The following is an 11,387-nucleotide window of genomic DNA, read 5'->3' on the forward strand; positions in this document are numbered from 1 at the left end:
TTGAACTTGAGAAAACTTTGAGAAATAAAAAAGAATATGAAATAATTGAATATAATGATCTAGAATTCATTAGATGTAAATATAAAATATAATTCATTAGATGTGAATTCATTAGATGAGAAATATAAAATTATGAATCAAGAAATAAATACCATATCAATATTGTTCCCATTTAATTGGTAAACAAATTGAGATAAGAGTAATTAAGAAAACTGTCAAAGATCAAACAATTTACACGGGGCAGAATAGGTCTGATTGCAGTACCTGATGTGCTAAGACACACACAAAATAAAACTTGGACAAACATGTCATCAAACAGTTAACCACTGATTAAGAACTATATGGTACAACATTATATCTTATTCGATCTAACAAGTAATTACACAAATGTAAACTAAGAATGAGATACTATGTTATCTGTCACATTATTACAAATAAAACAAGAACAGGAATGAAAACAACAACAACAACAAAAACATGAAAAAAACCACAATGAGATTACTCATAGGTGCTGGGTGTGATTAGATTCTTCCATTGTAATGTCAGACATTACAGATATTTGGGAGAAGCAAATGAGCAACATACATCTAAGCAACTTAAAATGTCTATGTTTTACCTAGCGATTTCTCTTAAGGATTCGGCCAAAGAAAACAATCTGAGCGACATAAAAAATTTTACACATACATGTAAACACACATTCATCACAGATTTATTTAAAATACTGACAAGTTGGAAACATTCTTCATAACAAAAAATAATTGATTAAATTACTGCACATTGATGCAGTGAACATTATACAGTTGTTAATGTCTTTAAAGTATCATAAATGTGGAAATACTTTAAAATTAACATAGAAATAAGTAATTGTAGTATATGTTACATAGTGTGATTACAAAGAGGGCATTAACAACATAAACATGAAGTAAAGAAAATTTCATAAATTATCAGAATCTGTCAAAACTGAATGTAAATTTATTTACTATGTCAAAGAAAATTAATTAACCTTTAAGAACAATAGAAATAAAATAAATATGTGTGACAGAAAGAAACATATGGAACAAGTATATGTAAATGATTATTCACTGTAAATAGGCAGGTGATAATTTGTCATTTCCCAGCCTCAAATTTCATTACAATTTTTTCTTTCCTTTTTCTTCTTTTTATCATTTCCTTTTCTTTGTCTTATTTCCTTTCTCTTCTCTTCTATTTTCAAAGGGGAGTAGGCACTAATGAGAGGACAGTTGCTTTGTTTTACTATAGTTTTTTAAAATTTTTATTATTTTTATTTTTATTTTTTTAACTACTACTCTTGGCTAATGTTCAGGATCCCAGGACCAATTTCTAATTCAGACATCCTCAACTGCCTCTCATGTCAAGAGCCAATTGAGATGATATCAATCAATGCCCAGCACAAACCCTGTCACACAGCAAGCTTCAGCCTGTCTGAACAGATGGGACTTGAATCTCCGGACTCATTATTTACCTTCCAAGGCCTTCCTCTCCTCTGGCAAAACACTGGGATACTGCTATACTGAAGCCAAATGGCCTGCATTTTTGTTCACAGATTGTACATTGTTCTTTTCTTTTCTTTGGCACCATGGCTTTAGCCACTTATCATCTTTATGGAACTGATTCAAAAAGATTTGTATGACTAATCCACATTTCTAAATAATCTGTTATGGTCTAATCCTTGGCAATTCTGAATTTGTCCAGAATTCATGAGGAAGATGAATGTCATTGGCTTGAAAGCCATGAGAAGTGAATTCTGACTCTATTCTGTTTGTCTGAAATATATCAGAATACGTACTAATCTCTGTTTTTCCATGATTATCTTTGGTTAAAAAGAGAAAAGATAGTTAAACTATTGAGCATCTTATGACATATACAGGGTAGATTGTGGCTTGTTAAACCTGCGAAAATGATTGAAAATATAATTAGGGGTTATAGATCTGACAATCATCAAGTAAAATTGTCCTTGTTCATCAGTTTAATTATGAAATGACCATTTTTTAAAGAATTTTACTTCTCTCACTTCTGAAGTCAGTGCAATTCTGTTCTCCCTGAAATAAAAACAGAATAACTGAGCTCTGAGTACTATTAACAGAGGCATACCAGGAAGAAAAGTAACAGACTCAAAAGAGGCTGACTGTTTTTCAGAAAAGCGATGTTCATAGTTTACCTGACATATTTGACAGACAGCAGGCTAAAAATTGGGAATGTCACACCAAGGAATCTTATATATTAGAAGTCACAAACCAGTAACACACAGGCTGAATTTAACCTTCAGATGGCTTTTGCTTGTCATAAGGTTCATTTTCATTGTTAATGTTTTCCAAAGTTATGACAATAAAAACTTAGAAGATTTCAAATAAAATTGAAACCATTCTGTCATGGAAACAATATTTAACCCATATTAAGATTTGTCTACTATAAATTCTGTAAGCTCATATATGTATAAATTAATAAAAATTATTTTTCACATATCAACTTTCAGATTTAAAAATTATTTTCCACTATTTTCCCATTATATTGTCATTTTTCCCCTTAAGTACATCCCTCCAAATTATTGTTGCTTATTGTATACGTCTAATTCCTTATGATAAATGCCAAGTTCTTTTATTTTTTATCTTGTCTGTAAAACAAAGGCACTCAAGGCTAATATTTTCTCAAGCGTATTTCTTACATGTTTTGATATAAGATATTCTAATTTTTTTACTTGCTACATAATTTTTAATATCAGTTTTGATGTTTCTTTTTAATCTGTTACTTATCAGCATCTTTCAAACTGCTAGGACTTTTTAACACCCTTAAATTATTTGTTTTTAATTTGATTGGTTCAAAATTAGGAACTGTGCCTTGAAAAAAATGTATATATATTCCTTAAATCAAACTTACTGATTACACCGTTAAAGTCTTCTTTATAAATTCACAATTCTTTTTAAAGTTTTTATATTTTTACAGTGTTTCCTTAGGTAGTTAAGTGCTATATTGTTTGAAATGCATAGTTTATGACTATTACACCATCATACTGAATTTTGCTTCCTATCATCACACAATGATCTATCTTAGCCATTTTTTGTCCTGGTAACATTAAATGGCACCTTTTCTGGCATTATTATTTCCATTATGGTTATCTATTTGTAACAATTCCTTAGTATCTCTTTGCATAGCTATACTAGTTAGGATACAGGTTGGGGTCCTCTAAAAATAAGACAGTTATTTCTATCTGCAGTTGAGTTGATAGGTTAATAATGTTAAAATCCAGGGTGTCTATCTTATCAATTCAGTGTCCATCTTGCATTCAGGAATAGTTCATCTTCCTCTACCACATCCACATTTCAGCAAATAGGGTAGAGAAAAGAACAAATGAGTAGATAGAACTCTCACTTTCCAGGGAGTGACTTGCAAGGTGAAAAATTACTGTCCTTTTCATCCTTTAGCCAATAGTTTATATTTTAACATATCCTTATTTTTGCTGATTTAGCTAAGCAATTAAATTACTTTTCCCCCTGGATAATTTACAAGTCATGCTATATATTTCTATTCCTTTTTTAGGTATGTAACCTCTAGAATATAAACTAATTACCTTAATTCCTACACAAAGATGCTCTTTTGTAATAACAAAATATGTTTCTGCCCAAAGAGAGACCGGGCCTTTGTACCTAGTTTCTTTGGGCTAACCTGCAAACCCTTGCAATTTCTCAAGTAGTAGGAATGACTTTGTTGTTCAGGGGGCCTTTTTGACCACATTTAATCGTTTATGCTAATAGATGACTTCTGTCAGGCCCCTTAGAGAGTGTATGCAAATAAGATGACTCAGGATAGGGGCTGGCCACACCAGAAAAAGGAACCATGTGATTAGAGGTCTGGCACTTGGAGCCACATGATATCAGCCTATTCCCCTCCAGGGAAGGGTGGCAGTAGCAGAGATTCAGTTCAACCGCATGAACAGTAACACACTCAATCATACCTGCTTGATCAAGCCTCAGGCTTGAAACTCTGGACACCAAAGCTGTTGGGTTGCCAATATTCTCTATTATGTATCTCCATACAGCAACTCTGGGAGGATAACACATCCCTGAGAATATGGAATCTTTATGTTCAGGGCACTTGTATTGCCAATTTCTGCCCTATGTGTCCTTTCCTATGGCTGGTTCTGATTTGTATCCTTTTGCTATAATAAAACTACAATCTTAGGTACAGTGCTTTCCTGAGTTTTCTGAGTTTTTCCAGCATAGCTCTCAGGAAGCCTGAATTTGTGGCTTGTGTCGGAAGTCTGGGAAGACTTAGAAGTTTCAGAGGACTGTGTCTTAACTGTGAATTTGCCTAATTCCCTGTAATCTATTTCACCACTTCTCTTACACTCTCTTTAATAAACTAAGACCGTAAGAACACTTTCACTACTCGCTTATACTAGCTGTCCCTCCAAATGAAGTGATTAAAGTGCTTTACACCCCCTCTTTTCCCTGCTCTTACCCCAACTTTTTCTGACAAATTTTATTACTCTTATTTCTGAATTACTATTAGAATGTATCTGGAATGTGTTTCTTGTTTTTCAGAAACCTTTATTTAATATTATGTTGCTATTTCCAAATGATCTGTCACTACTCATTTACATTTAACTGTAAGCTTTATTGCTCATCATTTGTTTCCTCCCCAAATCATTTTTTTTCTGTCTTGAGTTCTTACTTGTATTTTCTAGTATTTGTTTAATGATTCAAGTTTTTCAAAATTGTTCTCAAATGTGGTACAAGGGTAGAGGTCATTCATCCCCATTTTCCTAGGAAGTTCTATTGCTTTGGTGTGAACTATTGATAGTGTTATCTTTCACATTCAGTTAGAATGATAAATTATATGCCAGTCCAATTTTCCTAGAAAGCCCTAGTTTATGCTTGTTGTTATAGTATAATTATTAATAGTGCCACCTTTAACTATCAGTTGGAATGATAAATTATATTTCATTGCCCTAGGTAAGGGGACACACATTTTTAATTCTCAATTATCTCTGTATCTATGTATCTATCTATCTGTGTATCTACCTATCTGTCTGTCTGTCTAATTTCTGCCTATCTATCTTGCTTTTACATGTTAATACATTGACCAGGTGTAGGTTTCTGGGGTTTTAACTCACGTGTATTACTCATTTGTATTTAATCCCACCATTTTCTAGTTTATTTAACTTTTGTCCATACTTTGATTTTTCCTTTTGAGCCTTTAAGAGCTGCTTCCCTTTATCTTTAAATTTAGAAATCTTTATGCCTAAATCCGTGGCCTTTTTTATCACTCATCCTAGGAAATCAGCACCTCTTTTAAATTTATAAAATTAAATCTTCTGTTATCCCAGGGATATTTTTGTTGAATGAATGTTAAATTAGCGTAACCCCTACATCTGTTCCTTTTTCTTATTCTGGAAATTCTATTATTGGCATGTTATATCCCGGATCTATCCTTAGAGTCTTTTATCTTTTTCATCAGTATCTCTATTTAAAAATGTTTGCTGTGAGTTTTCTTTGATCTTCTAGGATACTGATTCAGGTCTCAACCAAGGCCATACTTTCTTTGGTTTACCTATCAAATTGCTTAGTTTGGAATCATGTTTTTTTATTTTTTTTAAAGTTATTTCTGAGTCTTCATTGGAATCTTATTAAGTGTTCATATTATTTTTCTATTCAAGTTGTCATTTTTTCCTCCAACAGCTATTATTTTCCTCTCTGCTACTATGAGAACTCCTTTAATATGCTATGACTTTTTTTTTGGCTGGGCACAAGGGACTTTATTCATGGTATAGGATAAGGCAGGGCTCCTTTGGCTCCTCCCTCTACAGGAATCTGCATGGAATTGTGTCGGGGGGGAGATTCTCAGTGTGATCGAGGACTGAGTGTGGCAGGGAATCCCCAGCAGCAGGGGCCTCTTTTTTCCTCTTGTGCTCTTGCTGGGGCTGGTGGGTCTTACTCCTTTGGAGGCCATGTGGGTCATGAGATTCACCACCCTGTTGCTAAGACTTTTATCAGCTTTCTAGAGCAAACTTCTGGTCTTTGAAATTTCCCAACTAGTAGTAGACTCACAAATAATGGGAGCCAAAACATGTTCTACCCCTGTGAGTGGACAGCACACAGTAGGGAGCCTACATTGATGGAGCTCTGAATGGTCAAGAAAGGGAATTCTTGCAGATCCTTCTAAACTGTAAGTTTAATAAGTGTTTTCTATCTACCTCCAAAGTCCAGTCTCACTGTGCTCCAGGTTATTGATACTGTGGAAAGGATGACCAAAAATTGAAAGGAGTTAGCAGGCTTACAGTGCAAAGAAGGGCTCTGGCCCACTTACTGCTTCAGTTGCATGACAGGAAAAAGCAGAAAGAGAACCTGCCATGACCATGCCAACTACCTAATGTGGCTGGTCATCATGCTGTGTCTGACCAATCAGATAAATGACACTCTTCCCTCAAGAATAAGGAGAAAGGAGACAGGACAATGAAGCCATCCCTGGGATTGGGAGAAGAGACTGAGCTTTCGTTCCCTCCAAAGACCTATCACAGGCACTAGAAGTGATAAAAGATATGAAGAAAAATAAAACATAACATTTGTCATCAGAGAGCTCAATGACTAGTAGATAAATCAAGAAGGTAATCCAGACAAACAGAAAGGTAACAGAAGTTTGTTCAAGATGATATGTGACCCAGAGAAGAGCATCATAAAATCTACCTGATACACATTATAATTATCTCCCTGAGCAGGTAATGTTAAGGTAGACATTCAAGGTCACCTTGAAAGATTAGGAGTTTGCCAGGTGCAAGAAAGTTTACCTTATGCATAGAAGCAAGCTGTGCTAAAGAATCAAGACACAAAATAGCATCAGAACTCCTATTATAACTAGAGCTTCAGATCCAAGTTGTACAGCACTGAGGGATTAGACTGGATAAGCAATAGGAATCAGAAAAGGAAGGTCCTAAGATGTCTTCTATATCATGCTCAGGCAATTTGAGTTTTGTCCTACAGGTGATAAGGCAAGTTTGTCACTTTTAATTTATATCGGCAAGTCTTCCCCAATAGGTTTTAAGAGAGGATAATAATAGGAAGACAAAGTCTTGTAAAAGGAAAAATGAGATAAGCTTGTTAGACTCTACCATAAAATGTCAAAAATAAGATAGTACCACCTACTCCATCCATACAGTTCCTGGGACTTACTGACTCAGTAATTAGCAATCAAGGTTACAAGGCCAAATCAAAATTTCTAAATCCCTATTATAGACCTGATTTCAAGCACCAAAAGCAGCATAAAAATGTGAAATATTGATTCGGGCTATTATTTGGGCTAAAATTGGCTAATTATTTCCTGCTATTAACAAAGACTCAGCATCAAAATAATAATGCCAGTTTGGAAAGCACAAGAAGAATGATAAAAAATGGTGATAATTGGAGCATCAAAGCATTTAAGGCGAAAAACCAAAGGAAAATTACTTTGTGTGTTTAATTTTAATAGCAATGCAACTTGATCTTTTAAATTCAAAATTGCATTTACAATAACAGTTAAAGAATTCTTTTTCCTTGAGAACCAAAGGCATTCTCAAAGGCGTAGTAACAATGACTTTCAAGTCTGTGATGTTCAGAATGAATTTATACAGCTTTCTTGAAACAATAATAAAAAGTAATGGGGACTGTGGGGCATGTATCCTATAAGGAGGAAAAATTCAATCTACTAGCATTTGATTTGAGTGTTATTTTCTATGGCTATGTTTTGTTTTCTTACTTCTACCATATGTTTATTGTATTATAAATAAATTGTCTTAAAAATTTAATTAGCTGGTATTTGTAAAGCTGTCTAAAGATGGGCTTTGTATAATTGCTAAGCACTTGTTTTATTACCAAGTCTCAATATTTTATTGTGTGCTGGCTGCCTATAAGTAACATTAATTTTTAAAATTGCAGTAGGAATCTTCTCATTCTACATAGCTGTATAGAAAAAAATAAGGGTGCTGCAGAGATGTCTGAAGCAACACTCTTAAGGAGTTAACTTCTAGCTTACGCTATTATGTTCAGAATTCAGATACTTATCCAGAGCATTTTAAGGCCTTAGAAAAATAATGCTCTCAGTCACTGTCCTCAATATTAGCACACAGGTAAACTTAGATTTCAGAGAACAGCATTCAGAAAGAAATGCTGCACAGTGTTGAGAAGGTACATAGTGTGATTGAGAACTGACCTAGGTTAATTTGGTCGTAGATAAAAGTAGCCACCAGAAAAATCTAAGGGGTCTAGTGTTTGCTAAGCTCCATAACTGAGCTTTCAGGTTATAAATACAACACAGCATATATTATTCCTCAATTCTGCCCCTCATACAGACATTATAGATTACTATTTATTAGCAATGCTAGCACAGAATGGGTTTGTACCACCTGTTGCTACATTTGAAAAATTTCCAAATCTCTGTCCTTTCAGGGTTCCAACCATTTAAGATTATTTTAAAGAGACACAGCAAAATTTCTGAGATGAGGGCTCCATCTGGCATTATGCAATCTAGAAATCTTGCCCAAATTAATAACTCGACACAGGACCAACTGGGGTATCAAGATCACAGGTCTCATTCCAGAGGAGTTCACAGAACAAGCAAGGGTGGGTTGGTCAATCTGCACGTCTTGAATATCTTCACTTTTATAAATAAGATCCCTTTTAAAAATAAATTATGGTACCTAATAAGATTAATTTTACCAATAAAGCCTCATTTTTTTTTATACCTACTGTTCATTTAGTAAAGTATCAGTTGTTGATTAGGTATTAATAGAGGAATGGCAGAAGCCTGGCCCTTTATCACATTGCTAGCTGACTACCCTTAGACTCTAAAGTACTCTAAAACAGTACTGAAGTGTTTTAAAACAAATTTTAGGCATTATAACAGGTGTGCTGGGAAGCATATAGGATTTTGAACAAAGGTCCCCTTAGCAAATAGTTGCTAAGGTATTTGACGTTTCAAAAGTTATTTAACTTTTGTAGTCTCAATATACTCCATCCATAAAGAAACTAAAGTAGTAATACGTATTGCATAGGATTGTATTGACAATTAATTTAATTTTTTGAAAAGTGCTTTATAAATGGTAAAGCCTTAGTTTTAGGTTTTACAAAAGTTAAATGATTCTTAAAGGCAGCTGGAAGTACAATTGTAGGCAGAGATGAGGGATTTTCTTAGTCTTATTTTATGCCAGGTATTTGACTAGTTGCTTTATTGAGAAGATAAAAATATAGAATCTTTATAATCTTTAATGTAAAAATAGAAAACCTGTAAGTTCCATATTCTTTAATTTAGTCCTAACTAATAAAAATTATGCTTATACCAGAGAGCTTAATAAGGGATCTTATTAGCAAATGCTAATGAAAAATTGGCAGAAAATTGTGGACTCAGATACATTGAAGGAAGCAAAATTCTGGACTACTCACTCATAAAGAAAAAATTTGGGAATGTTTAGGAGGCATGTGACCTAGAGTTATTGGGAATATGCACTCTGTTTCTTGTTAGATTAAGACTTTTATCAGATTTATACCTGTTCTATAATCTCCTCATTGTAAAATATCTTGGCTGTTTTTGAAGAATTTCCTTGAAGGCATGTAGACCTCAAAAGCTGAAAAGCCTCCTCCTACGGAAATTAACTATTAATTATCAGGTTAAACATTATAGTTGTTTATTTTTAACAATTGTTTTCTACCCTCCCTGGGGGAAGATTATAATTTTATAATCTACTGATGACAAAATCGACCCATGAATTGAGAAATGAAATGACCAAATTCCAGTTCAAACAGAAGCTTTTTGAGCATGTATTTTCCCTTTGTTATGAATTTTTCAATGTTTTATATATGAATTTTTCACCAGCCTGAGGCCCAGAGAAAAAACAATATGAAGAGCCATAAAGCACCCTATGATGTCTCCATAGCATCAGTGAGAAAAATCTTTGCTTTTGTAGAACACCATTTGTCACTAGAGCCTATCCCGACCTGTCCTCACCCACAATCTATAATTTCGTTTATATATAAAAGCTTTGAAATTCCATTGTCACTTTGTTAATCACAAAGCATCATATTCTGTATCTGATTTTCTTCCTTTAGACAATGGAGTGACTAAAACATTATTTGGAAAAATAATATGATGATTTATTTTCTTCAAAGGCAGCTCTACCTGGATCCAAAATAAATTGGAAACTAGAAAAGTAGATTTCTTGTACCCTATATGAAAGAGGAGAAGAAATATCCCTGGCGGCCGAAAAGTACAAATACTTCCCGTGGAAATCCCAGGCATGGAGTATTCACTTAATACATATTTGTGAAATAAGTGGATAAAATGTTACACCAGTGAATTCAAGTGACAGTGACATGAAATTGGTTCCTTTCCTACAATATTAGGCAGCTCTTATAAAGTTATTGTGTAAGAAACAACTCCCAAATTTTAATGATTTAAAAAAATAATGAATTTTCTTATTCATATGTTATAGGTCCAGTTTAGGTCTGTTCTACATATTTCTCATTCTGAAACAGAGACTATTGAAAATAGTCTTGAAATTTTGAAATTAACTAATACATTACATAGGAGTCTCTGTCGGGAATAAACAATCTTCTTAAAGTACTTAATTCAAAACTCAAGAAATATTTTGGAACTTTTAAAATATATTTTGAACAAGGCTTTGAAATCATGCACATGTATTATAACTATAATTTATACATTAGTGAATATGTATGACTTAATGGTTATTCTATGTGTCAACTTGGCTAAGCCATGGTACACAGATATCCAATCAAATACCAGTCTAGATGTTCTTATGGAGGTACTTTTTAGGTAAGATTATTACTTAACTTAATAGCCTTTGAGTAAAGCCGATTGCTTTCCATAATGCAGATGGACCGTATCCAATCTGTTGCAGGCCTCAAGAGAAAAAGACTGAGATCCTCAGATGAAGAGGGAATTCTACCTCCAGAGTATCTTTGAACTTGAGGTGCAACATTCTCTCTTTCCTGGTTCTCAGCCTGCTAGCCTGCCCTGCATATTTTGTACTTACCTGGCTCCCGCAATCATATGAACCAATTCCTTAAAATGAGGAATTTCTATAATAAGCCTTTCCCTTTGTATATTCACATATCTTATTGGTTCTATTCCTCTGGAGGACCCTTAATAACCCAATGACTAACACTAACTATAAATGACAGAAAAATTATGAAATAGAAGTTAACTGCAAATATAATAAAGTTATAGAATGGTTTAAGCTTATAAAAGATTTTTTATTTTAAACATGTTATCCATTTTTAATTGACAATAAAAATTAGATGAGAAATGCAGATACAGCATAATCATTAATTCTACTTCATAAAATTCTTTAAGTTACAGAAAAATATATTTTTCTTTTTTTTTTT

Source organism: Cebus imitator, unplaced genomic scaffold (genome assembly GCF_001604975.1).
Source record: "Cebus imitator isolate Cc_AM_T3 unplaced genomic scaffold, Cebus_imitator-1.0 Scaffold3, whole genome shotgun sequence".
Taxonomy (NCBI): Eukaryota; Metazoa; Chordata; class Mammalia; order Primates; family Cebidae; genus Cebus; species Cebus imitator.